At 50.6% G+C, this 6,657-nt stretch overlaps 1 long non-coding RNA gene across 2 annotated transcripts; it reads right to left on the reverse strand.

Annotated features, from left to right (window-relative positions):
- Window positions 1–4,749: 4,749 nt before the first annotated feature.
- On the reverse strand, window positions 4,750–6,005 carry LOC126406141 (uncharacterized). 2 transcript variants are annotated; one of them, XR_007571656.1, is made up of 3 exons: window positions 5,946–6,005; window positions 5,704–5,859; window positions 4,750–4,976 (listed from the first exon to the last, which is right to left on the reverse strand). It is a non-coding gene; the product is annotated as an uncharacterized LOC126406141 (long non-coding RNA). The 2 variants fall into 2 exon arrangements; XR_007571657.1 differs by lacking the exon at window positions 4,750–4,976 and adding an exon at window positions 5,514–5,629.
- Between the last annotated feature and the right edge of the window lie 652 nt (window positions 6,006–6,657).

Consider the following 6,657-nt stretch of genomic DNA (forward strand, 5'->3'; position numbering starts at 1 on the left):
TAGAGGCTACAAAGCTGCTGAATCAGACCACTTTCAAAGTTGCGACCCTGGTCTGAATGTATACGGGCGGGGACACCAAACTTACAGAACCATTCCGTGACCAGAACTTGAGCCACAGTGGAGGCTCATTGGTCACAGGTGGGAATGGCCAGTGTGTATTTACTGAAAACGTCAGTCATAACAAGGACGTTTTCCAACCCAGTATGGGTGGGCTCCAACACCGTGTAGTCCATGGCCACGATTTCGTTAGGCCGAGATGCCAGCAAATGCCCCATGAAGCTTTGAGCAGCGGGCTGGGTGTTTTTTGCAACCTGGCACCTCTCACAAGATTGACACCAGTGTGTCACATCGGAGGACATACCGGGCCAGTAACACCGCTGCCGCAGTAGCTCCAAGGTCCTCTCGACACCTTGGTGCCCATGCCTCTGGTGGACCTCTGTCAGAACCTCTTCTTTCAAGGCAGCAGGCAACAGCAGCTGGAAAACTGCCTCGGGACCATCTGGGCGAAAGACCTGACGATACAAAGTTCCATTCCTCTTAACCAGGCGATCCAATTGGCGGAGGAGGGCCAAAACAGGCTGCGATAGCCGTTTGCGCTCCTCATGGTTTGGACGCCGCTTCTGTGTCCAGAACATCAAGACCTCCCGAATTACAGGGTCAGCCTGCTGGAGTGTGCAGATGTCAGAAGGGGCATGATGAGACAGAGCTACAACGGCAGCTTGGGTTGCCTTGGACCCTTGAACCTGCAAGACTTGCTGCAAGGGTTCCGGAAGTGACGTGCCAGGGAGCATTGCTTCCATGTTCTGTGCACCAGGAGGATGCTGACAGGACAAGGCATCAGCATTCTGGTTAACCTTTCCCGAGTGGTATTTGACCTCAAAATCAAATGCTGGGCTGCCCAGCGTTGTTCTGTGGCACCAAGCTTGGCGGAGGACAGGTGGCTAAGAGGATTGTTGTCTGTGTAGACAACACACTTATGGCCGAGCAGATACTCCCTGAATTTCTCAGTCATGGCCCACTTGAGTGCCAAAAACTCCAACTTCATGGAGCTATAGTTGGCCGTGTTGCGCTCAGTGGGCCTCAGACCTCTGCTTGCATAAGTGATGGGCCTCACCTTACCATCCTGCTCCTGTGACAGCACTGCTCCCAGGCCACCATGACTTGCGTCAACCTCCAGGATGAAAGAAAGGGAGAAGTCGGCGTAAGCCAGCACAGGTGCAGTGGTAAGCTTTGTTTTAAGGGCCTCAAAACTGCTGTGACACTGCTCAGACCAGTTCCCAGCAAAAGTATGCTCTGACCTCTCCCTTGACTTGGTGCCTCCCCACTCAGCCACCAGCCTGTGTAGAGGGGCAGCCAACTTGGCAAAACCTTCCACAAACCGGCGGTAGTAACTGGCAAAGCCATGGAATGACTGCAGTTCAGAGATGGTAGTTGGAGGCTGCCAGTTGGCTACCACCTCCACTTTGCTGGGATCTGTGGAGACACCCTTGTCGGAAATCACATGCCCCAAGTAGCGCACCTCCTGCTGGAAAAAGACACACTTGGTGAGCTTGGCCTTTAGCCCCTCCTGCTGCAGCCGCCCCAGCACCACCTCCAACCTCTCCAGGTGTTGCTCAACTGTGGAGGAGAAAACCACGATGTCATCAAGATATAATAGCAAGGATTGGCATTGTTGGTCCCCAAAAATCCGTTGCATCAATCTCTGGAAGGTGCTGGGAGTGTTGCCGAGTCCAAAGGGCATGCGATTCCACTCGAAGAGGCCAAATGGAGTGCAGAACGCTGTTTTGGGCCGGTCTGTCTCGGCAACCAGGACCTGGTTGTATCCGCTGGCGAGGTCCATGGTGGAAACACAGCGGGCATCTGTCAAGGCATCAAGAGACTCCTCGATGCGAGGGAGAGGAAATGCGTCTTTTCTGGTCTTGTTGTTCAGTGGCCTATAGTCAACGCACATGCGGAGACTGCCGTCTTTCTTTTTAACCAGCACAATGGGGGACGCATAAGGGCTGCTGCTCTGTCTGATTACCTGGGCCTCCAGCAATTTGTTAATATGCTCTTTCACCACCTCATAATCAGATGGAGGAATGCGCCTGTAGCGCTGGTGGACAGGAACATCGTCACAAGAGGAATGTCGTGGGCAATCAAGTTGGTGCAGCCAAGGTCCCCATCATGAACAGAAAAGACAGGAGTATACTTTGTGAGGAGAGACCTCACCTTACTCTGCTCTCCAGCAGGCAAGGAGGACAAATCCATGGCCGCTATCTGCTCTGGGACAGAAGCAGAAGCAGACTGGGATGCCACTGTGGCCACACTAGATGGCACTTCTGTGACCCCAGCAGGGATGCTCACAACGCTTACCTCATCCAAACTGCCAACAGTACGGGGGTAGAGCAACACATCGGTGGAACCTACATTCACTATGGGAATGTAGGCTGTGCCCCTTTCCACCCGGACCAAAGCAGGAGAGGCAAGCAGTCCGGCAGGAAGGCCAGAGTCCAAGGGCTCAAACAGCGTGGTGGTACCAGAGTACTGTTTTGAGCATGTGGCCACAACAATCTTCATCACACCACCAGGGATCTGACATGCCTTCCTGCCACGCACCCTGACCTTACCTGAGACATGCTGAGGGGCCTGCACAGTGGCCTGGTGGCACTTCTGTAGTGCCTGCACAACTGACTCTGGTGCCTCGGACACGGAGGGCAAGTCGAACAGGGCCAAGCCGTGTTGCCCAAAGAGCTCACGGTAACACCTACGGATTACATTCATCCCTAAAACACCAGGGACCTGGGCAGAAACACCACTAGGGGGGTCCTTGACCACTAACACCCCGCACCGTGGCATCAATTTACCACAGAGCTTAATATCAAGCTCCAAGTAGCCAATGTAGGGGATGGCTAGCCCATTGGCTGCCCTGAGCTGCAACCAGTGGCAAGACTGAAGCTTCTCTTGCCCCCAAGGCTCAAAAAGCTGGTGGAAGAAGCTCTCTGTTATGGTAGACACCATGGAACCAGTATCTATCAAGCAAGGTACATTAACTCCACCCATGCTTACATCCAAATGAGGACAAGATGACATAAGCTTGGACACCTCTTCGGAATCACCCAAACCTACTTCTGAGCCAGTGGCTGCACCCCCCGAACTGTGGCTCTGCAATTCGGTGGGCGCTGGTTTTCCGAAGGCTGAGTAGCATGGGGCTGCCTGTGGAACTGTTGCGCAGGTAAAAAAGGCTGAGTGCGAGGAGCAGCACGAACCCCATCGCACTCTCTGGCAAAATGACCAGGCTGCTGACATCGTCTACAGATGATGGGGCCACGATGAGAAGAGCGACTGCGCTGATGAGAACTCTGCAAGTGAGAAATGCTTTGAGTGAGTTGGTTGAGCTGCTCTTGCTGGAGTTTAAGCATCTCCCTCATCTCACTCAGCTCAGACACATGGAGTGGGTTAGCTACCCCCTGATGACCACTTTTGACTCCATACTGAAGGCCAGGAACTGAGGGGACAGAGTGACTTTGGCCCCTAGCGCCTCCTGGCAAACCCTCATGCTCCCACCTGATCGCCTCACCCCGGACCTCAAGCAATGTAGCAGTAGGCTGCCTGAGCACAAACTGTTTTAATTCGCGGCGGAGTGCACCATCAATAACATGCTCAACAAATTGATCGCGTAGCAAGACCTCAGCGTTTGGCATGTCAATAGGCACGCGCTGTTTTACAGACGCCATGAGACTCATTAACGCAAGAGAGAACTCTTGCAGGGTCTCCCCATCTTGCTGTCGTCTGGAGAAGAAAGCCTCTTGCAAGGCTACGTAAGAGTCAGAACACCCATAAAGCTCTTGCAACACAGCAAGTATCTTGGCTGGGTCTCCCCGTTCCGCACTAGAACGGAATTTGATCTCCTCACGAGCCTCTCCCTCAAGGTGATCAAACAAGAAAAACGTCTGATCGGATGTAGACAAATGACGTGTTCTCATGCAAGCCTGTACCTCTTCAATCCACTCAGCTAACCCTATACCTGTTCTTCCCCTGAACATAGGACATCTCCTGTCTCTAGGCACAAACACGAGTCTCTCTGTTAAAGGGGCACTAGCAGTAGAAGGAGCAGTGGGGGGCACAGCGGAAGTAGAAGGCACGGCACTAGGACTAGGCACGGCCGCAGCTTGTTCCTGTTGCAGCCTCTCATTATCTGCTCTCAACTGTGCAACTAAATCCCTCAAATCTTGCAACTCTCCCTCCATAGCTACACCTGGACCAAGTAAAGTGGAGACACAAGTTCAAATATGATGGGGCAGCAGGGCAAAATGAGAAACAGGGAGAAAACAGTTCGGATCCTCACCAGGACTAAATAGTCCACACGAAGCCAACTGCTGCTTTGCTTCTGGACAAAATGTGAAACACCTAATACAGTTTTTACCAAGGGCCACAGTACAAATGAGGGAAATAAGAAAAACCAAAAAAAAAAAAAAAAAAAAATGGAACACACGTCTCCGCACTCAAAGTAAATCCTGCCGACAACGCCAGAATGTGGCAGCACACACGTATGAGTGGGGTTGGTACAATGGTTAGATTTATAAACAACCCAATGGAAGCCAGACAACGCCACCCTGGGAATTTCACCCAGGAAATAGTTATAGTACCAATACAAGGCACACAGGTTAGTTTTACTTGAGGCGGGAGACGTGGTTCTGGTTAAAATACAATATGCTTTATTACAAAAGTTATTAAAAATACCTAATAAAAATATCATGCATACAGGGATGTGAAGGGAAGGGAGGACACTAACAGGGCTGGAGCTTACCAGTGGAGGGGAATGGGGCAATGAGGAGGCGAGAGGAATCCCAGGAAAAGGAGCACCCCAGTCACTCGTGTCACTCACACACGCAAACACACAACGGGGAAACCAAATGAAAACCGGGGGTTGCACAGCACACAAAAGGGGACACCACCACCAGGGCACCAAGACCATCACCGTAAGCTTCCAGCACCTGAAAGGAGAGGGGAAACAATTATTGGGGTGAGCTCAAATAATCAAATCACCAATAAACAAAAATAAATACAAAGCTTTTAACAAAGGGGCAGCGACCAAGGTTGCAACTTAACCAAATTAACAAAATAATTTAGCTGCCATAAATATTTCAAAACAATTTAACAAGAACAATGTACACAAAATAATCAGAATTATTCAAACAGAATATAAACAACACTTGATCAAAATAAAGTTAACATGACATCAGATAACCAAAACAAAAATAATTGAAACTAATCAACTGAGTGCACCTCCAGTGGTGACAAAAGGAGCAAATGGGAAGCCAATGAACAACAATGAGAAAATAAGGGAGTTATCCCCGCAGCTCACACACATAAAATATGGGCCCAAGGAAAATGGGCTGCGAACGTCAGCATATACAGTTCGTTTATTTTAGCTGCACGAGCTTCCCATCAACGCCAGCATAGTTGACACCGGCAGAAACAAGGCAGGAAAGTAACCGCCCAGAGGCAAGGCACGGCAAATGGCGGTGTACACAAATCAGTGCAAAGCAGCAGCAAAGCACAGCAAAACAGGAGCAAAGCAAAGCAGACCCAAGCAAAGCAGCAGTGGTTCACAATCAGCAGCGTCACATGGCCCACCTGTCAGTGTCTGCCATAAATAAAAAGACAAACTACATGTTAAGGGTGAGAGCAGAGAGACAGGTTGACATGCACTGTACATACCGATCAGGCTGCGTCAGACCGCATGCGGGAGAGGAGAGGAGAGCTTCACGCTCAGATGGCTGCGGTTGCAAACCGCGGCCGCCAATAAGCCACGTGCGCCGGAACGGAGATTCCCCGTGAGCGGTTACATCGGCACGGTGTCCGACAATCCGACGTCTGAAACCAAACATAGCGACCAATATAATAACGTGCCGAATCAGGCGAAATCAGGTACCAAAGCAAGACAGCTACTGCCACATTACCTGCACCAGCAACGGTGGGAAGGAGGAAGTGAGGCGACCAGGAAGTGGGCGGGCCTCAGAGCCAAAGAGTCAGAGGGCGACAAGATGGGCACTGCCCTCCTACATAGAGTGGCCTCAGGTGCTGATTGGATTCAGTACTCATTACCTACTCATTTTGATGTCTCACTTTACTTTAGGGTACACAAAAAGAGTAACTAATGAGTAGGTAATGAGTACTGAATCATTACCTACTCATTTTGATGTCTCTTTCTACTTTAGGGTACACAAAAAAGGTAGGCAATGATTAAGTAATAGTTAGTTCCTCATTAGTTCCTCAGTAACTACTCCTCTGAAATTTGATCAAGACTTACTGAAGAACTGACCATTAACTAATAGTTCGTTCATCATTCATTCCAAATTTTCGGCTGATTGAGCATGTTGAGTCGGCAGCGGAGCTTGTCGGTGAGAGAGATCCCTCTGACTGACTGTTAGGGTTAGGGTTATAACCTCTTCCCTGTAGCGAGTGAATCTGCCTGTAGTGAAACCGGGGCTAACCGGTGCTTTCTCCTCAGGCTCCACTCCACTCAGCTGCCCGACAGATCCGCTGCTTCTTCCCACTTTAACCTCAATAACAAACTGGAGCTAGCTGGGAGTGGCTAGCGGAGCGTTAGCCGCAGCATGACCGGAGGGAAGCAGCCAGTTAGCCTACGCTAGCTTCCCAGCTAACGTTAGC

Source organism: Epinephelus moara, chromosome 18 (genome assembly GCF_006386435.1).
Source record: "Epinephelus moara isolate mb chromosome 18, YSFRI_EMoa_1.0, whole genome shotgun sequence".
In the NCBI taxonomy this organism is placed as follows: domain Eukaryota; kingdom Metazoa; phylum Chordata; class Actinopteri; order Perciformes; family Serranidae; genus Epinephelus; species Epinephelus moara.